Source organism: Zalophus californianus, chromosome 9 (assembly GCF_009762305.2).
Source record: "Zalophus californianus isolate mZalCal1 chromosome 9, mZalCal1.pri.v2, whole genome shotgun sequence".
Classification (NCBI taxonomy): Eukaryota; Metazoa; Chordata; class Mammalia; order Carnivora; family Otariidae; genus Zalophus; species Zalophus californianus.
The window spans coordinates 11904854-11930282 of record NC_045603.1 but is presented as its reverse complement, the minus strand read 5'-3'; the positions used below and the strand labels follow the sequence as shown (position 1 = coordinate 11930282).

Here is a 25429-nt window from a genome sequence, read left to right as displayed (position 1 = left end):
AGAACTGCCTAACCAGTTACACAAAGAAATCCCTAGAATGTCAGATCCTAAATGGCCAGAGTTGTATCTAATCCATCTCCAGAGTCCAACACAGTATACAGCACTTAATAAATGGTTGGTAAACTGAACTAAATCAACATAACTAATAGTGGGAAATCTAGGACTATGACCCACGATGTTTTACTTCAAGAACAGTGTTTCGGGACGCCTGGGTGGCTCAGTCAGTTAAGCGTCTACCTCCAGCTCAGGTCATGATTCCAGGGTCCTGGGATCAAGTCCCGCATCAGGCTCCTTGGTCAGCAGGGAGCCTGCTTCTCCCTCTGCCTTCCACTCCCCCTGCTTGTGCCCAATCACTCTTGCGCTCTCTCTCTCTGACAAATAAATAAAATCTTTAAAAAAAAAATAAGAACAGTGTTTTTTCATCACATGTGACTAGAAAGCTGGGATCTCTGAATGATAATTCATGGGGGGGAACAGCATACCCCATGGAATTCAGACTCTCTCCCTCCTCAACAACTAGGTATACTTCCTTTATCTCTGACACCACCTATAATTCCAACTTCTTTACATTCTAATCGCTCTAAAAATCATACATTTCTAAATTGATTTCCTAAAATACCCCTTCTCTCACACTCAGAAAATCTTTTAATAACTCTCTTCAATTACTTTCTTCCCAAGTTTTTATTTAAATTCCAGTTAGTTAACATACAGTGTAATATTAGTTTCCATGCACAATTTAGTGATTCAGCACTTCCATACAACACCTGGTGCTCGTCAAGACAAGTGTGCTCCTGAATCCCAATCACCCATTTCACCCACCCCCCTTCCCACCTCCCCTCTGGTAACCATCAGTTTGTTCTCTACAGTTAAGAATCTGTTTCTTGGTTTGCCTTTCCTCCCCCTCCCCGAATGTTCATCTGTTCTGTTTCTTAAATTCCACATATGAATGAAATCGTATGGTATTCATCTTTCTCCGATCTTCAATTACTTTCTTAATGACTGTCCTCTTTGGCTTCCCCCCCCCTTATACTTCAACTTACCACGAACTACAACTATCTCCCTTCCCTTGTGTTTCCCTAAGTCAATGGTTCTCAACCTTGGCTGCGTACTGGAATCATCTGGGGAAGTTTAAAAAAATATGAATTCCTGGGTCCTACTACCAGAGTTTCTGACTTAACTGGCCTAGGTGGGGGATGGCCAAGGAATGAAATTTTTCTAATGCACAGCTCACTTATGTTGAGAGCCTCTGCCAGATACCCTCAGAAATTCACTGATTGGTCCATAAAGATAACCTGTTCTGGATTTGCAAAATACTAGACTGAAGGCACATTAGAATCACACCCTTAATTTACATCTGTCATATAATACTACTTTAGTAAATATGCCAGTGAAGTTTTATAAATCACTAATTATAATGAATGGCCAGTATCCTGCTAAAAGACTATGGAAGAGAGGGAAAAAGTTACACTGGAGTTTCTGACTCAGAAACACATTTAGTTTATGATTTTTTTTTACCAAGGACCCAGAGTCCTTCAAATCCACATGGTCTGTTATCAAAAACAGCTTTTTGTGGCCAACCCCAAAGAAGCACAAGAACATACCATGTATTTTCATGACTCTGTTCATACCGATATTTCTGTCTGGAACACCCTACCCTTCCGCTGTCTGCATGGAAAACTCCTATTTGTCCTTCAAAGCCCAGTTCAATCTATTGCTTCCTTTAGTCATTCATTCATCAAAAACAGAATCTACTCAGTGTCAGGGATTTTTCCCAGGCAATGGAGATACAACACTGTACAAGACCTAATCACTGGTCTCACAGTGCTTACATTCTACTTAGGAAGCCAGACAGTAAACAAGGAGGCAAATTAAAATAATTCCAAATGGTGGTTAAGTGATATAAAGAATATAAAGCAATCTAACAGTACAGAGTAACAGTAGATAGTAACTTTCCCCAAAAGCAGACTCATTTGGTCTTTCGAGACTGAATCAAGAACAGGGGGATTTACCATATTCCTTTTACATTCCCAGCATTCACTCTTAGTACCTACACAATGAATATTTTGAATGAATAGAAAACATACTGGTAAGAAAAGAACTTGTTAAAAAAAAAAAAAACCTGCAACCTCTCTGGCCTCAGACCTAGTTTGCGGCGACATGGCTAAACGCACAAAAAAGGTCGGAATCGTGGGTAAATATGGGACCTGTTATGGTGCTTCCCTCAGGAAAATGGTGAAGAAGATTGAAATAAGCCAGCACACCAAGTACACTTGCTCCTTCTGTGGCAAAACCAAGATGAAAAGACGAGGGGTGGGGATCTGGCATTGTGGTTCCTGCATGAAAACCGCCGCTGGTGGCGCCTGGACCTACAACACACCACTTCTGCCATCACAGTAAAGTTGGCCATCAGAAGACTGAAGGAGTTGAAAGACCAGTAGAAGCTCCACCATTTAAAACATTGCTAGCCTATAATAAATGAATTAATTTATGTAACAACAACAAAAAAAGGCCTGCAGAAATAAGCATCAAAATCAATTGAGTCAAGAAGCATGAATCCTCACCTAAGTTTTTCCCACTACGTATAAGATTTGGGACCAATCTTTCTCTCCTCTGTAAAATAAGTTGACTGGTTTAGAGCAGGATTATACTGCTCACCAGAGGTAAATAAAAAATGAAGTACACAGGCAGAGGCTGTGTGGTATTGGAGCAAACAGGTTCCTATAGGGAAGAGCCACTGTGCGGATGCGAGAAAGTCCACCCCACAGGAATGCAGGCCCACTGTTGCCCTGAAAAGCCAGGAATCTGGATTTCATGTGTGTTCTCCCAGTGTTTAAATATTAAATACACATGCCTTCAAAATACCGTGTAAGCCAAACAAAACCCCATGTGCAAGGGCCAGACCACAGGCGTCCAGTTTGCAGCTTCTGGACTAGACCACTCTAAGCCCTTCTAGTCCTGACAGGGCTCTTCAAGGAGGTATCTTAAAAACACTGAAGAGACAATAGGATTAGAGAACAAAAAGAGAAAAGCACAGTCTCCGTTCCCAATGTTCCAATCAGATCACAGAAGACTCTTCTTCATAATTCCTCAGGCAGTAATATCTTGTTGCCCAGAAAGAATATTATGTGTCCTGGACAATAAAAAGATCAATCCCAACCTCTCCTTTAGATTATAAAAGCAGTAAGTCCATTATATTTTTAGTGATCTGGAGTGAACACTTGTGCTTTTGCCCATGTGTGCTTAATAAATATTCCTCTACTAGGCAATCAGGAATGCTTCAACAGAGGCACAACTCATGTGCACGCACGCACACACACACACACACCCCACACAAAGCAAGGAAATCAATTATGCTGAAGACTGGCAAGATGCCCCAAAGACACAGCAGGAATTTGATATGAACAGCAGGATGAGGAAGAGAATGAATAATTCAGACTCCCTGATTCACTTAACAAAGTTCTGTCAAGCACAAGCTGAGACCCATGGCTTGTGGGCTGAGCTCCCTCATCTGAAAGGCAACGCTCCCTCACTGAATGGAAAGCCGACACTGCCTGTCCTGAAGGTGGGAGAGAGAAGAAATGACAAACTTGCACCGAGAATAAGTCAAGTTATTTTCCCAAGAGCCAATTCATCATAAAAGACCAAATCTAACAGATGATGTTTTCTTACCGTCATTAGCAGAGAAAAAGAACACGCATATTTTATTTATGTCCACCCTTTAAGAAGGCCTCCATTAGACTAGAAAGCCAAAGTAAACAAGATAAATGGGAAAGGTGAAAGAAAAAGTATCAGCCAGAATAGCTAAAACTATACAGTCATCTTCCCAACCCCTACTGTCCTCCTTCCGAGGTTGAAGCAAGTTACCAACACGATCTTTAAACTAGCAATGATGACTGATTTATCAACTATTCATCAAATGCTTAACCTAAAATTCTACATTATTTTTTTTATTTTTACACAGGCAATTCTGAAAACAGATTCAGATCTATCCTGAGAATTAATCAGTCCTTATAAACTCAGTCTGTTGGAAACCAGGGTTTTGTGTGTACATATATATATATATGTATGTATATATAGTAAAACAAAACAAAACAAAACAAAAAACAGAGCTGCTACATGAACGGCCTAGGGAAGAAAAAGAAATGTGAACCGACTAACCTGTTTTCTTGTGTCTCTACGATAGGGTTGGTGTTTTATCTTCCATTTTTGGTTTTCAATGACAAGAGTGAAATATTTGTTATCATTCAACATTTAAATCACTCAAATCTATGGTACTCACTGATGCAAGTAATTCCTTCAGTCTCACATCTGTGACATGTTACTTGTAAACCACATACCAAGAATGCATTAACTCCTGAGGGCCCTAATACTAAAATTGTGTTGATACAAAAATCAACACAATTGAGCACTAAGACTGTGAAGACAGTGTCTCTATGCAATAAACAGATCCCAAGGGGCATCTGGGTGGATAGTGAGTTAAGCATCTGCCTTCAGCTCAAGTCGTGATCTCCGGGTCCTGGGATCGAGCCCAGCATCAGGCTTCCCGCTCAGCAAAGAGTCTGCTTCTCCCTCTCCTTCTGCTCCTCCACCCCCTCCCCGATCCCTGCTCATTCGTGCACGCTTGCTCTCTCTCTCTCTCTCTCTCTCAAATAAATAAAATCTTTTTAAAAAGTAAAAACAGGGGCACCTGGGTGACTCAGTTGGTTAAGTAAGTGCTTTCAGCTCAGGTCATGATCCTGGGGTCCTAGGATCAAGCCCCGCATTGGGCTCCCCGCTCAGCACAGTCTGCTTCTCCCTCTCCCTCTACTGCTCCCCGTGCTTGGATACACACACTCTCTCTCCCTCTCTCTCAAATAAATAAATAAACAAATAAAATCTTAAAAAAAAAATAGATCCTAAATATTATACTAGTTGAGTAGCAGAACAGTCTTATCAAGAATTACTATCACAAAAAGTGCAGTCAAGAGTAAGCTCACACTCTTTTTTTTAAAAGATTTTATTCCTTCATTTTGAGAGAGAGAGAGAGAGCATGCACACAGGGGGAGGGGCAGAGGGAGAGAGCATTCCAAGCTGACTCCATGCTGAGTGCAGAGCCTGACACGGGAGCCCGATTCCACGACAAGATCATGACTGGAGAAGAAACCAAGAGCTGGACGCTCAACCGACAGAGCCACCAAGGTGCCCCAAGAGTAAGCGCACATTTCTAAAAATCATTTTAAAAATTATCCTGATTCCTCAAAGTTATCAAAAGCAACAAACAATTTCTCCAAAATTCCAATGGCTGAACAGGAGGTGTTTCAGCCCTAAAAGCAAAGAAGAAATAGCATTTTAAAAAAGTAATTAAGGGGCGCCTGGTGGCTCAGTCTGTTAAGATCTGCCTTAGGCTAACATCATAATCCCAGCTCCCCCCAATCGGGCTCCCTGTTCAGTGGGGAGTCTGCTTCTCCTCTCCCTCTGCCACTCCCCCGCTTGTGCTCTGTCAAATAAATAAATAAAATCTTTAAAAATAAATAAATAAATAAACAAACAAACAGCCTGCTCCTTCTGGTGACCATAACCAAATTTTCCTACCTGCTTCAGGTCAGCCCCTAAGGAATTAATCTATCACCCCATCATGAAGAGCCATGTGATCCAAAAGTAATGGTTCCACCCAGAGACCCCCATGGAGGAGACAGTGATTATACCAGATGGAGACTGTTTGACCACATTCTATGTTACAGATCATAATTCAAGAGTTCACAAGTCAAGCTTCTAAGGGTCACAGACAGAAAAGGGCCTCTAATTTCCAAACGCTTCATGACAGGCACTTCTAGAAATTAAATAATATAAAGTCCTACCTGCTATTTCTTTTGTCAAAGAGCAAATAAGACTGCTGTTGATCAACTTTTAACAAGGCAGAAATGGAGAACAATCCTCCCAGAATAAGAATAAAATTTATTTGTTGAGTTTAGAGCAATGAGGATTATTTTTCTTTTTCAAATCTCCCCAAATGATGTTAACAGGCAGCCAAAACTGAGAAACATGGGTCCACCTAAGTTCTGAAACAAGCTAGCTAGGGCGGCCTAACTAGTGAGATAAGGATAATATATTCAAAGGAGGTTTTTGCCTTTGCATATGACTTTGAAATGATTATCTCTAGCAAAAGAACCAAATGCCACTCAGTGATCATTCACCCTGAAAATCTGGGACATGTATCCTACACAGATAAGGTTCTTTCAGTTCTAAAATCCTATAATCTCTCCAACCATTAACCATCCAGTAAGTATTGGGCCTACTATACACCAGGTACTGTGCTAGATGATAGGAATTTAAAAAGAGAAAGATCAAAGCTTAGTCCTTACCCTCAAGGAACTTACAGTTTGGTAGGAATTCAAAGTAAAGAGGCACTTGCATACAGTGAGGTAAACGTTAGAAAGGGAAAAGTGCAAGGAGCTATGCTAGCAGTCAGGCGAGTTCTTAACCCCACCTGAGATATTCAGCAAAAGGTTTCCAAAGAAAACTGACCTATAAACCAAGATCTCAAAGATGAAGGTTAGTGTGTAAAAGGTGGAAAGAGAAGTATTACAGAAGTAACTTCCAGTAGAGGTGCATGCTCTGTGCATGAGCGGGTCAAGTCTTTGGGAGATGAGGTAGAAGCTGGGTCACCAGAGCTGCCTGATGGGACTAAAGGGCACTGATATGATCAGAGCTGTTTCAGATAGATCACTTCTAAGAAAGGTCACTGAGATGCAGTGGCACAGGATGGGAAGGACAAAACTGAAGGCAGAAAGACCCCTGGGTAAGCGGTGGCACTGGTCACTGAGCTACACAAGAGCAGAGTTTTGCCAAAAGGGCAGATGAGGAGAGGTCAACTGTAGACATGCTGGCTTTGCAGTAACTGCGGGGCACCCAAGTGCAGATGCACACGAACCAGCTGGAAACAGACATCTGAAGTGCAGGAAGGAGATCTAGGCTACAGATAACAATCTGGAAATTGTCAGCATATAGATGATAAAGAAAGCCTTCGCTGTGGATGAGCTTGCCTCTGGAGAACACGTATAACAGAGGAAAAGGCTTAGAGCGGAATCCTGAATAATAGCAACTTCTAAGCGGGGGCTGAGGAAGGAGCTAGGAAAAGTTCCTGAGGTGGGGGGGGCGGGTGTTAAAAGGATAGTGCCAGAGAGGCATTTCAAGGACAGGGAAGACAGAAAGGATAGTCACTGGACTGAGCCACAGGGGTTACTGGTGACCTTGGGGGAATGGAGTTCAAATGTTATAGCTGAGGAAGAAACCAGACTGCAATGGGTTCAGAGGGTATAGACAATTATTTTGAAAAGTTGGTTTGTAGTTTATAGAAGGGAGAAAAGTAAAAAGCAGCTAGAGGGTAGAGGAGACTAAAGGACTGAATATGCTAGACTTTATTTAAGTTTAATGAGGGAAGCATGTATAATGTTGATAAGAAAAAATACAGAAAGGTAGATTTAGGGGCACCCGGCTGGCTCAGTCGGTAGAGCATGTGACTCTTGATCTCGGGGTTGTGAGCTCCTGCCCCACAGCGGGTGTAGAGATTACTCAAAAATAAAATCTTAAAAAAAAAAAAATTTAAAAATCTAGGAAAGAGATCCAAGCAGGATTCACCACGGAATGGAAGAACAATACATTTTTCACTGTAACAGACACAGTTTATGGGGTTGATAGCAGGAAGTTAAGACTTCCAATTTGATAGCTTCTATTCCATCTATAAATTAAGAGGCCAAAATTCATACTTAAGTGAAGGGAAAGTGAATGTAGGGCAATGACAAACATTTTGAAACAGCTCTGGTGGCAAATCCCCAGGAGGGGTCACTCAAAAACAGAGAGACTGCCAGGCCGGAGTCAAGGGTCCAGGAAACGTTGGAAACCATGAAGGCTGCATCCATCTAGGCCTGTGGTTTTGCCAGGTAAGTAAAACAAAATGAAAATAAAGAGAGAATACTGGCCAAAGAGCGGTTAAGCAAAAGAACTGTGAAATCTAAACAAGGGAGGGAGGGAGCAAGACGGGAGGTTCACAGGAAGGGAGAGAACACAGAGTGGGCCGGTACAGTGGACTTCGCCATGACACTGAAGAAAAGATGCAGTGGGAGTCACTGAATAAGGGCACTGGAAGAGCATTAAAGAGAAGATGTAATGCCCCGTCCTTAAATTTTCAGAAATGAAGCAGTTCCAGATGGACAAGACGGAGGGTGTATCCTTCGAACAGGCCATGCAAGTACCTTGCGATTCCAGTCAGGGAAGCTGACTTGCGAAGAACAAAGAACGGAGAGGCCAGGGCCTACTGAGGTGCTGGATCAATCTATCCGCACAGCCGCTGGGGTCTCCCATCTCTAATGACAATAAAGGTAGAAAGAAAGCCCACGAACCAGTGCCAACGTTAGGTGGTTTGGGGTTGGGGGTTTTTTGTTTTTATTGTTTTTTAACAAGGGAGAGAAGCAAGGTAATCGATAAATGACAGCACTAAGGGAAGAGGGTAGATGAGCCAGATTGGAAGAGCTTTTAAGGAGCAGGGACTTTCGCCCAAGGGTAAAAGATTAGATAGGAATACTGGAGAGGAGAGGGAGGACAGGGTACCAACCTCCCTAAAGAAGCAGAACAAAAACCACCCGGTAGGAGGGGGATGGGATATCCTCAAAAAGAAACCAAATTTAGTTAAGAGGAAGGAGTAGAAATAACTCAGTAAAAAGGCTGAGGATGAGGAAGACTGTTTACTACGCAACAGGAAAAATGGGACAGTCTGTGGAGGTCAGGTCAGGAGAGAGAACACACAGTCGGGCCTGAGATCACAGAGTATACAGATGGCCACCCTGGATGCTGACCAAGGAGTGCAGAGCTGAAAGAAATGATTGGTTTGGCTGCTGCAAGGTTTCTTCAAAAAGAAAAAAAGAAAGAAAAGAGAAAAGGAGAGAGTCCCAACAGTTTCTTAATGGAAAACTGGCAGGGTGAAGAAGGACTTGGGCCTTCCGACAGGAGTCAGCAACAGCGGGGTTTAAGTGAGCTTTCCGGAGGGGTCAGGGTCTTAACTGCAGGCCAAAACAGGACTACTGGAATCCCACATGCTCTACCATACATAAAACAATGGCAGCCTCCGGTCTCTGGAGAGAGGGGGCGTCCTCAGGCTCTGCAAGGAAAAATCGATGGCCTAGAATACCTAGATTGCCACAGCAGACAAGAACACTGAGCAGAGTCAGTTATGATCTGGACCCATTCAAGCTGACCAGAACACGCGCCAGAGTCAGGCTTCTGGTGCAGTATCAGTGACTGAGCAACCAATACGTAACATCAAATAAATAATGAGAGGCTTAAGATTCAGGAATTTTGATGCCTCTAATAAAAAGCATTACTAAGCTAAACAATTACACTGCTGCAAGTCTAACATATGTAACTGCTCCGGTGCTAAGTGCCTTACTTGCAATATCTCATTAGTTTTCACAACTCTATGAGGCAAAAACTATTATTAACATTTTACAGATGAAGGAACTTAGCCTCAGAGAAATTAAGAAACTTGTCCAAGGTTATAAAATGTATTAAAGCAGCAGAGCCAGTAGGACTCTAAACCCCAAACTCTTCATCACTGCTCTCTATACCTCTCCCGGCACCATGGGCGCTGCCAACCTCTCTAAGCACACACCCCCTTGAATATACAACTCAAAATAGCTGTTATTAGGGAAAACACAAAAGAAATAAAAGGCATGGTCCTCAAGAAAACCAAGTCTGCTTAGAGAGATGAGAGATACACACACACACACACACACACACACTAAAGCTCTTCTCATGGAGACCAGACAAAAACTGACCCTCACTTATTATGTCCGCTGGGTCCTATGTCCTGTAGGTCTTGCCTCCCGTGTCAATCTCAACTTCAGAAATTTGAGACTAAGCCAAAACAAAAACAGCTACAGGGAGGGGAGGCATACATGAGCCCACCTTTGGACACTCAGCAGCGGTTTATTTGCACACTCCTATCTAATAGGACCTTAGCTCCCACGCTACAGCTTAAGCTACCTGAGCGCACCATTTATGTCTCTACCCCACCTTCACTCGGCCTCACATACAAGTGGAACTCACCTCCATTTCCCTTGTAGTAGAAAATGCAATGATACCCTGGCTTTCCTTTCAAACCTCTCCAAGGTAGAATGAGATACAAAATAGTTCTTAAGTGCTCTGAAGCTTAATTAAGAGAAACATGATATACAAGTAATAATAACACATTTACCATGGAATATCTAAACAGCCTTATTCCACTACTAAAATCAACGGGGGGGGGGGGGGGGTGCCTGGGTGGCTCAGTCAGTTAAACTTCTGCCTTCGGCTCAGGTCATGATCCCAGGGTCCCTGCTCAGCGGGGAGCCTGCTTCTCCCTCTCCCTCTGCCTGCCTGCCTGTCTGCCTACTTGTGATCTCTCTCTCTGTCAAATAAATAAATAAAATCTTAAAAAAAAAAATCAACTGAGGCACAGACATGCCACACATAAACATAGGTATATACAAGTGTTTAAAGCTTAAGCAAAGCTGAATTCACCCTTGCCTCCCCCCTTCCGCCCCCCCTCCTTGAACCAAAAAAAAGACAATTCTGATTATAGGTCAGAGCTGGCATCCTCAAAATGAATAAACCTGTTCCAGGTAACACCGCTGAAGTAGCAGGTGCAGGTAAAATGGACTTCAGCCACTGAAATCTGACCATTTCTAGAGGCAGTCAGTGAAATACAGGTACACTAACGGGAAAACAGGAAAAATAGGGAGGCGTAGCAGTTTCCAAATACATCCACAAATTTCTTTATACTATTCCCTTCAAGAAGTGGAGCCTAAAAAAAAAAAAAGTAAGTGGAGCCTAATTCTCCTCCCCTTAAGAAGAATTAGACTCAGACACTTGCTTCTAACAAATAAAGCAGAAATGACAGTGTATATCCAGGGACCCGATCATTAAAAGCACTTGCAACTTCCCCTTCACCTGCTCTCTCCCTTACTCGATCTCTCACTTGATCACTCACTCTAAGGGAAGTCAACATAAGGTAAGGAAGACACTCAAGGAGCCTAAGAAGAAGTCCTTAGGTCTCCTACCAACAGCCAGCAAGGAACCGACAACATGCCGATAGCTGTGAAATGAACCATCTTGGAATCCTCCAGCCCCAGTTCAGCCTTCAGATGAGTACACCCCCAGCAACAGTTTCACTGGAACTTCATGAGGAATCCTGAGCCAGAACCACATGGCTAAGCTGCTATTGGATTTATGACCCACAGAAGCCGTGAGAAAATAAATGTCTGCTGTTTTAAGTCTGTTAAGTGTAGGGGTCATTTGTCACATGGCAAAAGAGAACTACTATCGACAGCATGTTGATGTACACTGGGTCCTGAGTCCCAAACTATCACTTGGGTTCTGGAAACAGACACTACCAGAGAGGAGCACACCGGGAGTTCAGTAACCTCCTCTTCTGTTTGGAGCAGTGATGGCTAACAGAACTATAATGAGAGCAAGAAATATGGGCCATTTATGTAATTTAAAATTTCCCAGTAACAACATTAAAAAAAGAAACAGGTAAGATAAATTTTAATGTACTTTATGGAATCTAATATATCCAAAATATTAGCATTTCCACATGTCAATATTTCATCATTCGTCAGTATTTTTAAATCTTCAATAAAATTTTTTTTTCACCGAGTCTTTAAAATCCAATGTGTATTTTACACTCACAGCGCATCTCAATTTGGACTAGGCATATTTGAAGCCCACGATAGTCATGGGTGGCTAATGGCTACCATATTAGAGCAGGTCTAGAGAATTTTTTTCTGTAGCTTGTTACCCTTTTAGAAATGAATCTAGAGCTCAAAGAGGTAAAAGCAAAAAATGTTTTTAAATACCTAAGGAATTTTTTAAAATTTTCCATACTGAGATATATCATTTCTATAGGTTCCTGAGCTGGGAAGGAGTGGCCTTCATGGAAGGAAAGAGGGAGGCCAAGGGCAGTGCTTGCTGTTAGGAACAGGAGGGACCACTTTGAAAACATCAACATCAAGAATCAGAGGGAGTACAGAGAATATCACCTGCACTTTTAACAGACACTTCCTTCAGTGTCCGCTCATCTACCCATTTCACACACAGCCCTACAGCCATCTGAAAAGGAAAGCTACAGTTGGTTCTGAAGCAGGTCTGGAAGGAAAAGGAGTTAAAAAAAAAAAAAAGGCAAAGTAAAGGAACATTTGGCTTTCTCAAAAACACTTCTCCAGCTAACACATTTGCCTCCCCTCCCCCAGCGATGCTATCTGCTAAGATCACTGCTGTGAAGGGGGACAAATCAAAACCAGAGCCCTCAGCAGACTGTCATCTCCACAAGAAAATCTACTCCAGTGCAACCAGAGCCGCCCTTTTCTCCTCCCGCTCCTACTTCTTGAGAAGCTAGATTCAGACCGCTATGGAAAAAAGCCAATTGTGTGAGTCACTACAGCCATCCCAAGGGGCCTGGGCAAAATCCAGAGGACAGCTGGAAACAGCTGTTGTGAGGTCAACTGCAACTGGGGGGGAAGGAGGAAAAAGGGGATGAATTCATAGTTTATTACACATGATCCCATTCTGGCCTCAGAAAAGCTGGTTTTTATTTTCTCTCCCAAACAAAAAGTTGCTTCTCCCTTCTTACTTAAAATTCTTTTCCTAATGAAGGAAGCAACAACGGATTCACCACTATCGCCCCCTCAGACGATCACCCAGTGTGGGGTACCACTCCCACTGTGTCTCCCACAGTGGGGGGTAAACAGGAACCCACCAGGTAAGGAAAAAACTATTAAAGAGCCGTGGTAAAGGCAGACACCTTTGACTTGAACAAAACTCAAAAAAAAAATCACCAGGAAATATGAGCCTGCCTAAATTTAGCAGAGAAAGAGCCTCAGGGAAAGAGAAGTTTCACTCTCATTCCTTGCACGCTAATGATGTTACAAGCATTGTCGATGAAGGAAAAAGGAAGACATGCTGGAGAGGGTTTGCACGACTGGGAGGCACCCAGCCTCTAGACTTCTAACCCGCTTTCCTACTAGCCAAAAGAATGTCAATCTTCACACATCAGCCCTTGAGGTCTTGAAGAAATGGTGGCTGACATCTGGTCCAGATACTGTATTAAACAATGTAACAACAGGTAACAACAGGTACCTTTCCTACACAAGAATTTCTTGGCATCTGACACAAACTAGTATTACTGGGCTCCGGTAATACAAGACATAGGGAACTGGTAAGCATGCTTCCTCTCCACCTGGTCTCGGTGCCCAGACAGGCACCCTTCAAAACCCCTGTGCCTACAGGTCCAGTGATTTCTATCCACACACACTCCACAGTGCTCACTGTAGTTGTGGATTCTACAGTCATTTTAGACATTCACATGGTAGAAGCAGTCCCTATTCCTCAAATTCACCAGGCAAACTACCCATGAGAAGAGCAGAATTGCCGCCTTCAGAAGAGGTCTAGGGAGATTTTTAAAAGCCAGTGAAAAATACCTTCAATTCTCCCAGTTGCCCACCTGCCATCAAGTGACACTGTTCCTCAATTAAGATACAAAGATTCAAAATCTCTTTATTACCCTCCCTTCTCTAAAGTGCTGTTTTTCACTACAGAACTTTAGTTATTTCTTCCACAAATGTTTAAGTATTTACTATATTACATCACATATAGGACCTCTTGCAATGAACTTCCAAAGCCAGCGGCTGGAGATCCTGCCAAGAGCAGAAGGAACTGAGATGGAGAGGGAGTGTAGAGGAAAGTCTGAGTCAGCTTCCAGGGCCAGAGGAAAGTTTCCCTTGGCCTCCCAGGTTTAAGATTACAATAATTAATGACAACTTGTAAAAGTCTTAAAAACTTTTTCAGTTGCCAGAGCTTACATTCTGGATCCCTTTAATTTTTTCTCCTTTATGTCTCACCTTTCCAACTGTCCAGCAAACTCAGAAAAACAATTGTGGTACAATTCTATCCTAAATACAGTGTTTCTCACCAACAAATCAGCAAGGTTTAGGACCCTTCACCATATTTTACATCATCAACTTAAACTGTTATTTAACTTTCCTGAGTTTATACACCATCTACCCAACTAAATCAAAAGCCTTTACAGAACGTCCCCTGGATCTTACTCTTCCTATCCACACTACCTCACACTGAGCAGAATCTCAAACACCTCTTGGTTAGCTTTTATTTTAGATCAAAGAATGCAGGGATGAGACAGAGAGACTGGATTTAAAACGCGCAAAATGAGGAAGCAATGAGGGATGCCTGGGTGGCTCAGTCGGTTAAGCATCTGCCTTTGGCTCAGGTCATGATCCCAGGGTCCTGGGATTGAGCCCCGCATCGGACTCCCTGCTCAGCGGGGAGTCTGCTTTTCCCTGTCCCCGCTGCTCCCCCTGTTTGTGCACATTCTCTCTCCCTCTCTCTGACAAATAAAATCTTTAAAAAAAAAAAAATGAGGAAGCAAGGAAGGTGGGTCTTTCCAAAAGAAGCCACCCTCCAGAAGTGGAGAAGAAAGTTTTTTTATCAAGTCTTGGGACAAGATGACATCTGAGGCCCCTGCATCTCCTCACAACAGCCAATCTCTGAGTAACACAGCTCAGCAGCCAAAGCCGCTTACACTTTCATCCCCTTCTCCTCCAGAAAGTACTTCTGATAACCGCAATAACTTCCTTTCCAATGAGCCCACGGTGGCAGCCACTGCCATAATAACCAGCAAGGATTTTAGTAAGTCTAGTCATCTGTTTTGAAGGGCAACTTGAGGAAGCCAACAGATAAGCATGTCCCATGCCCACTTGGGGGGGGGGGGGGGCGTGAGGTTGAAAAGGTAACAAGGTTGTGAGATGAAATTACCACCAGCTGTAAGGTCAGAGTGTATTCACCTTAATATGTTCATGGTAGTAACCATACGATTTTCTTCAGGGCTTTTTTTCCCAACTGAGGCAACAAGAAAAAAGAATCATAATCAGGGTCCAAGGGCAAAGTACAAATTGATTTTTAACAAATAAGTAATGGAGGAACACCTGAGTGGCTCAGTCGGTAGAGCGGCTGACTCTTGATTTCTGCTCAGGTCACCATCCCAGGGCCATGAGACTGACTGAGCCCCGCGTCGGGCTCTGCGCTGGGGGTGGAACCTGCTTGAGATTCTCTTTCCCTCTCCCTCTGCCCCTCCCCCTCTAAAAAAATAAGAAGTAATAATTGAACCTTAGACTTCAGAGGGTCTGGTCATGTGAGAATTTCAGTTAACTACACATCGCTAGGCACGTACTATCATCCATGCCTAGCAGAGAGGGAAACTACGAGGGAAGCAGTGGAGTAGCTCAGCCCAAGTCTTCATGGAAGACAGGTGTCCACAGGCAGAAGCTAGGCTCCTTAAAGGCATAATTTGTGGGGAGAACTTGTCTTAGACATAAGATACAAAACACAGAGGAACGCATTATTAACTTTATAGATTGAATATCTAAAAGCAGGAAATGCAGAAGTTATAGTTCTTACAAGAACGCTAAAACCCGTACATGATATTTAAACACAGAATTTTAGACCTAGAAAGGGACTGATTGCTAGACAACAAACAATATTATAATAACAATTCCAACACACACTTGTGTCCAAGGAGTCAAAGTACCTGGCTTTAAGTATTATGTATGTGCAGCATGAGGAAGACTGAAGCTTTAACTTTTGAACTTTAGGATTTGTGCTAATTCACAACTTTTTATTACACTTACCTTTGTTGTAAGAACGGAAGGAAAACGGAGGGATGGAGGGAAGGAGGAAAAGAGGGAGAGGGAATGAACAAAGGCACCCAAAATGTGCTTTACTTCCTATGATATGAAAAACGCCTCCCACTTGGGGTCTCAGCAGCTACCTTCCTTGCGTCTGTTTTCCTTCGCTTTTCCTCGATCTTCTCTAGGGCTGTTTTGGGTCATGTCCACAGACCTGGTTTCTCCCTCCACCCCACTTTGTGCCTTTTTCCTGTCTTCCTTCTGTGTCTGCCTGCCGACCTCTTTACCTCCTTCCCTACCCCTGCCCCCAACTTCACATCTCCACACAACACAAAAGTAAATTTCACTCAAAAGCACACAATTGTTATAACTGAAAGTTCCTTACAATGTTACAAATCATCTGATCTGATCCTCCCAGTTTAGGAAACTGAGGCTCTGAGAGATTACATAATTTGCTTGATGTCACAAAACTAATAAATAGGACTGAAACTAAAATCCAAGTTGTTCCATTAAAATACTAAAAGAAAGCACAAAAAGTTATTTTTATTTTTTTTTAAGATTTATTTATTTACTTGAGAGCGCGCGCACACCCAGAGGGAGAGGGAGAGGGAGAAGTAGATTCCCAGCTGAGCAGGGAGCCCAATGCCCAGGACCCTGGGATCATAACCTGAGCCGAAGGCAGACACCTAACCAACTGAGCCACCCAGGCCCCCCGAGAAAGTTACTTCTTAATCTCAGAGTGGAGAAGGTCTTTCCCAGGGAAAAAATAAATAAATAAACAAGATTCAAAATTTTGAAAATACCTTATATATTCAACTACATTCCAAAACATATGCAAACACATACACATATTTGATAATCTATAAACAAATTCAAAGGACAAGTCACAAAATGAATGGAAAATTTTGCAACATGAGTGACAAGAGCTAATTTCCTTAATGCATAAAGGTTCTTATCAATTAAAAAAAATTCTTTCAAACCTGAGTTCATGACAAAGAAATACAAATGAATTTGAGACATGTAAAAAAAAGATCCCCTTATATTACAGACATAGGAAAGACCAAGATACCATTTTTCACTTAGACTGCTGAAAATCAAAGTATGGAAACAGTTTGCCAAGAGGACTGGAAAAAGTCACTCTGCTTTGCCATTCATAGGAATATACAATTTTGGAGGCTGCTTGGCAGTACTATCAAAAATTTTAATGTACCTGCCCTTAGAAACCAACAATTCCACTTCTCAGAATCTGTCCTCATGTACTTACCTTTGTGCACAAAAGAACACATATATAAGCAGCACTGCTTATAGTAGCAAAAGACTGGAAACAACCTACATGTCTAACAACAGGAATGTTTAAACAAATCATGATTTAAAAAAAAAAAAACTTTCTGTGGAATACTATTGTGGTCACTTCCAAAAAATGAGGTTGATCTGCATAAACGGAAACAAAATGTTCCCTAAAACATTCTGCTCAATGAAAAACAAAGAAGAGCCTTTAGGTATATAAAGGGGTATGCATCTCTAAGTACATACATAAACAGAATTCCTCTAGAACAGAACAGAAACTACCAAGGCTTCTATCACACCAACACTCCAAAAGGAACTCTAGGACTCTTCCAGTTCTGTAAAAAGCCCCTACATCAGTAAGTCCTTCTCGATTGCTAACATGCAATAACCTTCTTCAAAAGACTTGTCCCCTAATACCTCTCCCTGAACTCTTGAACCCTATACAATGAAGCTCTCTGTTCCTTCTCAACCCCTTCTTTGCCTATGTACCAGCTCATCACCTGGGTTCCCTGGTAACCCTTTCACACCTCCACAGCTTTGAATTTTTCTTCACTCAATATTTCTCTATATTAACATCAACTCATTTTCCCCATAAAACCTACCCCACAGCTTTCTGAAGCCTAAAGGCCATTACTAGGACTTGACATTCTCTTTGCTCTTCCCACTGCTGCTTTTGTAACAATTCATTTCATTCATTTTTCATCAAACATTTATTGGGTGACAACTGTATACCACATATAATAAAAAGTCAAAAAGAGAAACCTAACACCTGGTCCCTGTCTCAAGAAATGTGCAGCCTAGGACAAATGTTCTAAAGGAAACCTCTTGCAGAGCATATAAGAGAAGGAAATAAAATAGATGCAGGGGAGGCACTCTGATGCTCAGCTACACATCCCAAACTGACAGGTCTGGCTACCTCTACAGAAGGAACTACAGGCGGTGGTCAAAGTCACCACCAGCTTTCCATGTTTGTTTCTGGTTTTTTATTTGTAAGAATATATTTGCATATTAGTTTATAATTTAAAATAAACTTTAAAAAGGAGGTGATGTCCAGCTAATCTTTATGTTCCTAATGACTATCTAGCATGCTGCCTGGCAAATAAGCGGACCTCCATAAGCGATCACTAAATAAAAGCACAAACGGACGTGCAGAGTTCTACACAGCACAGCGGAAGGGAGGCGAAACAATCATATTCTGTTGCCCTTACTCAACAAAGTTAATGCAGGGTTTCTCTACCTTGGCACTACGGACATCTCAGACTGGATCACTCTTCATGAGGCAGCTGCCTTATGTGTCTTAAGGGTGGTAAAGCAGCACCCCTGGCCTCTACCCAGCAGACACCAGCAGCACCGCGACAGCCACAGAAATCAAAGACGTCTCCAGACGTCACCAAATGTTTTGGTGGGCAAAATCCCAAGTTGAGAACAACTAAGTTAATGCTTATACATCATTCTACTTCCTCAACTGCCATGACCTTCTGCCAACCTGCCCAATGATCCCAATGCTTGATCCTCAATGTCAGGCCTCAGGCTGACAACCCTTCTGAAGCCTCCAAGTTCTTCAACCGATTTATTTCCAGCAGGCTTTCCTCCACCATAATCATCCATCTGATAACTATTCCTTAGGAATCGTCACTACCCAAACTCTTCCAACATCAAGATCTCAAATTTGGATCACAAGCTCCTGTCCTTTATCTTCTCCCACCCTCTTAACTGCACCTCAACTTGTTTGTTCCAGCTTCCCTATGCCCAGCCCAGGATAATGAGCACTTGGCTACTCGTGGGCTTCTCAGTATAGTCTGATAAAGTTAAGAAACCATCAGGACCCCCTCAATCCAAGCTGCCACTTAACTGAGACTTAGTAATCCTTTTATTCCACTTTTTGATGAATTCTTACTACACTGGAACAGCGCCTACTTTTTTTTTTTTTTTTTTTGGAAAGAGTCAAGATGTCCATCAACAGATGAATGGATAAACAGCACCTACTTCTAAACTTTCTCTCCTCTCCTCAAAGTGTCAACAACACCCTGCCTGCAGGCTACTTTTCTTCCCTAACTGAAGGAAAGAGACCCTCTGACATGAGCTTAGTCACCTGCCTTCTTACCTCGTACACAGTTGGTGCTCAAAAAATAGGTTAGGAAGGAAAAACGTCATGGCTTTATATTGGCTCTATTTAAAAGAGTGATTTTTATAAGGAAAAAAAAGCTCTAAATCTCATTCTAATTCAACATTTTATTCTGCAACTCTAAGCAACCTCAAGGAAAGTCAACATGCCTCTCCAGTTTCTCAAGCTATCCCCACCGACCGATGGCACATACTGCTGCAGCAAAGGGTTCCTCGGAGTAATCATCAAAGCATAGTGAGGTTTTAGAATGAAAAATAAAGTATGAGCTCCAGCGGTACCTGACCATACAACAAATAAAAAGTGCTGCCCATAACTGTGAGTGACTCTCTATTCCGTAACTCCGTGAGATGCAGAGAAGTACCTGAATGGGCTAAGAGAACATCAATGAAAATTCCACACGCTAAAGACCCATCCCGTGGTTCTCTGTGAAGAGTGACCAATATTCTCCAAGAGTACAACCGCTCTGCAAAAGGACACAAGGCTTTAATTAATCAGGAGAAACAACTGTACAATATCTTTAGAATTAAATGTCCCATTTTCACCCACCCTAATGCCTTCCACAGGTACAAGCTTACTGTCAGAAAAAAACAGACAGCATATGTGTTCCACTTAAAGAATCTCTAGGTCCCTACCGAATCTAAGGCATAACACTTTCCACCAGCTTTTGTCCCGTGAGATAATTATGGAATAAGAAGCTTGGCAAAAGCTTTGGCAAAATAGAGCCAGTCGTTTCTCAAGACATGTTCTAAACTTTTTTCTTGACCTTCAGCTTATGGTAGCTTAGACAAGTATCTTAAAAGCATTTCTAGTCAGCCATTTTGGGTAACTTGGGAGCAAAATTATTTTTAGCTAAAAAAGTTTATTTCAATCCCTCTCCCATAACTCAGAAGCATCTAACCAGGTTTGGTTCAAGCTTTCCAGAATAATTTTTCTTTGAGTGAATTCAAAGCAGAGGACGTTCCAGCTTCAAAGGAGAAACTTTCTCCTTAAAGAGGCACTGACAACCAAAATGTGCTAATATACAAGATATGTAAAAACAGAACAAAACAAAAATCACTTGCCTACCTGCCACCTACCCTGGTATACTGTGAGATTAAGCACATTACCATTCATTAAATTTTTTGAACGCCTCCGATGGACAAAACATTGTTGTTACAACATTCCAAGCTATGAAGAGCAAAATGGGTGCGTGCATGGTAGAAAGTGCATCACATAAACTTAAATATGATGAAAGGGAACATCTGGTTCAAGTTGTTTCCATACAGCACTCAAACCATGATTCCAAATAGAGAGAAGGCCTCTTCAAGGATGAAGACGGCTACAGAAAAATAAGGAATTCTGCTAGAAGACAGCTCAACTACATGCATACAACATAACCAAATAGAGGTTTTGTTTTCTCGTTTTTCTTCGATGAACAAAGGCTGTCACTACTTCACCTACCATGTGGTTATGTTCCTTGAGTGGTGGGATAATCCAATCACCATCACCATCATGTCAACTTCAAGAACATTGATTGCAGGAGGACAGCAGTCTGTGGGTGAACTAACCACCAAAGACACTGGAAAAACCCATATCCTCATGCCCTCCGTTCCCACCCCACTGACCCACCTGTGGTTCCTCTCACCTTGTCCTTGCAAGTACTGCCACTACTGCCTGGAATGGCCTGTCCCTCCCGCTCCTCCTCCTGCCTAGCCCCTACTTACTCACTCAATCCTCAGCAACAGCTCCTGCAGAATGTTCTCCTGGGCCCATGCCACCCAGTTGGATAAGAATCCCTTTACTATGCTCCCATAGAAACGCTGTACTCATTCCTATCAGGGTACAGAAGCTCCTCTATTACCCTCAGGTTAGGTCTGGAATGAAAGGCTGTTCCTAAGTCCGCTAGTTCATAAAAGTCCAAACTGAAAAAATTCAAGTAACCCATTAGGTGTAGTACATCTAGTGAGGAAACATTTCTTAAGAAAACTGGCTTATGGTAATGGTTCTAACTTGTTTTATTTCTTCTCAACTCACTTTATGATTTGCCCTTGACTCTTTATAATTGTCTGTGTCACTGAATAATTCGACCTGTACCAGCTATCATTTCTCACATGACTTCCATTTGTAATCTTGTCTACGTTTATCCACCCCTTCATATCAGCATTTTTGTTATAATCAGAGGTTTTAGCCTCATGGAATAAGACACAGTTAATAAATATAAGCACCAGCAACACCCTATATACTAATAAACAATGTGACAGACAAAATTAAAATGGCCATGTGCAACCACCAGCACTATTTTTTTCTTTGTGGTAAGCAGAAGTGGCACACTTTTGTTCTAACACATGACTTCATTTTTCTATGAAAATTAGCAAATTCAAGTACTGTAAGTAAAATAGCCCCTATACTTATTCCTGTATCATTTTAATAAATTATTTTATTTTTAAAACAATGCAAGCATATAATACAAAACTCAAAAGGCACAAAAGACAATGATAACTAAACCTTCACCTATACCCCTACTTCTCTGTCACTTAATAACCTTCCCTCGAGATAACCCATTATCTGAATCTTGTGTTTCCCAGCAAAGAGTGTGTGTACAAGAATAAAAGCTCTTCTTCATTACACAACAGTAGCAAACTATACACTTTTCTGCACCTTGAATTTTTACACTCGATGTATTTGAGTCTTCTGTTTGTTCATGTGGAGCTCTGATTCTTTGTAACGGCTGCATGATATCCCATTCTATGAATGTACCTTATTTTAATTCACAGATTTCCTGTCAAAGAGCATTTTGTTTTGTTCAACTGTTTGCCATTTCAAGTAATTTTGTAATGTATATTCTCACACACAGATGCAGAAGTATCTGTGGGATAAATCCCTAGAAATAGAGCTGCTAACTCAAAGAATACATGCATTTTACATTTTAGCAGATATTGCTAAACAGCTTTTCATGGAGGGTATGTGGCTTTTCACCCCACCAGCAACATGAGTAGCTATTTCTCTACCTACACACTTAGCAATATATTGTGTCATCAAATTTTTATTCCAATGTATAGTTGTTCCAGAAACCTCCCACGATAAACTTCACAGGTTTCATTATAACATTCCTTTAACTCTGCAACCCCACAATCTAGCATGTTGTACACATTCAAATGTTGTTAAATGAATGAATGAATGAATGAATGACCAAGCAAAAGAGCAGGGACTTTCGGGGCGCCTGCCTGCCTAAGGCAGTAAAGTCTGTGACTCTTGATTTCAGGGTGGTGAGTTCGAACCCCATGTTGGGCAGAGATTACTTTTAAAAAAAAGAGTAGGGGCTTTTGCACAATGAGAGGTTTACCTTTTTTGTTGTTGTTGTTAAGATTTTATTTATTTGAGAGAGAGAGATCACGAGCGGGGAGAAGGACAGAGGAAAAGGGAGAGGGAAAGGCAGACTCTCCCCTGAACATGGGAGTCTGACGCGGGGCTCAATCCCAGGATCCTGAGATCATGACCTGAGCCGAAGACAGATGCTTAACAAACTGAGCCACCCAGGCGCCCCAAGCTTTACCTTTAATATAAGGAATAATGAAAATGATTTAAATATCAGCAATGTTTCCCTTTTAGAAGGGGAGGAGGTAAGAAAGGATGGATGGAAGGATGGAAGGATGGATGGATGGATGGATGGATGGATGGATGGATGGATGGATTCTGATCTAAAGCAGTTTCTCCTGGGGGTTTTTAAAAAGCAAGAAATACTTGCCCAAAATAAAGTATTGTCCTACCTTAAAGATACACAGCCTATCTTCAAAATTTCAAGAAAGCAGAAGGGCCTCCAATGCAACTCCCAAAGGAACAGTAAGATTCCTTCTCAGAAATTGCCAGTGGGATCCTAAAGCTTCTCACATTAATATATTTTTATACAACTTTCCAAAAAATTGACTCTCATTGTGTACTGTACACAATCACATAGTTGGTTAACATTTCTTTCATTTGCTTCTACAGTACCTGGCATAGTTAGTGCTAAAAATCTTTCAGGCGATACAAATACTGAACTCTGCACTGCCACTGGTCAGCACGTGTTTGCCATGGTCTCTGGTGCCCCAAGCAGGTAAGACATACAGTGTTCACCATGGACCAGGCACTCCTCCAAACACATTTTACTGTATACACTAATTTAATACTCACAACTCTGCCAGGTAGAAACTATTTTCCCCATTTTACAAATGAACAACTGAAGCAGAGGAGGTAGGTAACTTGCCCAAAGGACACACAGATAAGTAGGTATAGAGACAATTTGAATCCAAGCAGTCTGATACCAGAATAGCTTTTAATCCAGTATTTTAAATACAGTACGATAACTGCTCTGATAGAGTTGTACTCAGAGTATATGTTCCCAAAGTACTAGGCTTTGACATATACTCAGTGTATATCTCTATCAGAACAATTATCACATGGCATGAAAATTATCTGTGTACACATCTACTTCCCCACTGCAAATTCAAGTCTTAGTCATCACTGTGCCTGACACTAGCGGACTCAATAAAATCTTTTTTTTTTAAGATTTTTTTTTATTTATTCATGAAAGACAGACAGAGAGAGAGAGAGAGAGAGAGAGAGAGAGGCAGAGGGAGAAGCAGGCTCCCAAGGAGCAGGGAGCCTGATGCGGGACTCGATCCCAGGACCCTGAGATCATGACCTGAGCCGAAGGCAGATGCTTAACCATCTGAGCTACCCAGGCGCCCCTCAATAAAATCTTTAACTGGGTTTTAAGTTAAAAGATTGAATAAGAAAATATCATTTCTATTCCTTGGGCCTGTACTTCATATTTTCAATGTTGGTCCTCCTTCTGCTCCTGTGTGTCACCATTTCCTAAGACCCATCTCCTCTAAGGCAAGATCTCCTTCTCAAATTGCGCTACTTGCCTAGAGATGCTGGCCAAAGCTCTAAGGCTGCTTTGGGTACATTCTTGGGAGTCCAGAAACACCAGAGAGACCCACGCCACCATTCCTGCCGGGTAGCACCCTGACAGTAAAGCTCCCACCCCCCACCCTACCCCCAGCAGCCACCAACATAGATCGGTGGCTCTTATCAGGAACATGGAGTAACTTGAGCCACCTGCCAACCTATCTCTCGACTGCTAAGACAGGCGCTTTCTGCTATCGGGTTGCACAAATGCCTGGAAACCTTACACCAGGTATGAAGGAAGAAGCAATAGGGGAAACAACAGAGCATCTGGTGCCCCGCCTGCTTCCATTCACTGCGTGGGGCCAGAGACGGAGCAGGCCTCATTCACTCACGGCAAAGCCTTGGGACCATAAGGACTGTTTGGTGAGATTAGCATTGCCATATAATGGAGGTCAGCATCCATCTAGAGTGCAAGACACATCCCCACTGGCCTCATTCTCCAAACAGCTGGAATGCTACCTGCTCTCTAAAATCCTTGTGGAGACAAAGGTCCACTGCAGAAGCTAACGCTGAAAAGCACAGTTTTACTTCAGATCTTTAAACGCAGAAATCGCAGGGGTGCCTGGGTGGCTCAGTCATTAAGCATCTGCCTTCGGCTCAGGTCATGATTCCAGGTCCTGGGATCGAGCCCCGCATCAGGCTCCCTGCTCCACGGGAAGCCTGCTTCTCCCTCTCCCACTCCCCCTGCCTGTGTTCCCTCTCTCACTGTGTCTCTCTGTGTCAAATAAATAAATAAAATCTTCAAATAAATAAATAAATAAATAAATGCAGAAATCTCTAAGGTCACCTGGGTGGCTCAGTCTTAGGTTAAGCGTCTGCCTTTGGCTCAGGTCATGATCCCAGAGTCCTGGGATAAAGCCCCACATCAGGCTCCCTGCTCAGCGGGGAGTCTGCTTCTCCCTCTCCCATACCCCTTGCTCATGCTCTCTCTCTCAAATAAATAAAATCTTTAAAAAAATAAAATAGGGCGCCTGGGTGGCTCAGTTGGTTAAGCGACTGCCTTCGGCTCAGGTCATGATCCTGGAGTCCCGGGATCGAGTCCCACATCGGGCTCCCTGCTCAGCGGGGAGTCTGCTTCTCCCTCTGAACCTCTTCCCTCTCGTGCTATCTCTCATTCTCTCTCTAATAAATAAATAAAATCTTTAAAAAAAAATAAAATAAAAAAATAAATGCAGAAATCTCTAAAGGTTAACAGAGCTAGAGTCAAGCCTAAGCATGCAATCCTTAATGCTATGTTTGAATCAGAATCCACTGTCTAGTAAACAGAGAAAAATATTCTGTGTTTGTTGAACCATATCTATTTACTCCCCATCAGGTATCCATGGCAGAGTGGTCACATCCCAAGGATGACGAGCATTCCCTCAGTCCTGGACTGTCC

The 25429-nt window shown here is 42.3% G+C and overlaps 1 protein-coding gene and 1 pseudogene across 13 annotated transcripts in view; one reads left to right on the top strand and one right to left on the bottom strand.

Annotated features, from left to right (window-relative positions):
• Positions 1 to 25429, bottom strand: part of RBFOX2 (RNA binding fox-1 homolog 2) — a 281003-nt gene that overhangs the window by 240053 nt on the left and 15521 nt on the right. The window lies entirely within an intron of this gene.
• On the top strand, positions 2158 to 2438 carry LOC113921371 (annotated as a pseudogene).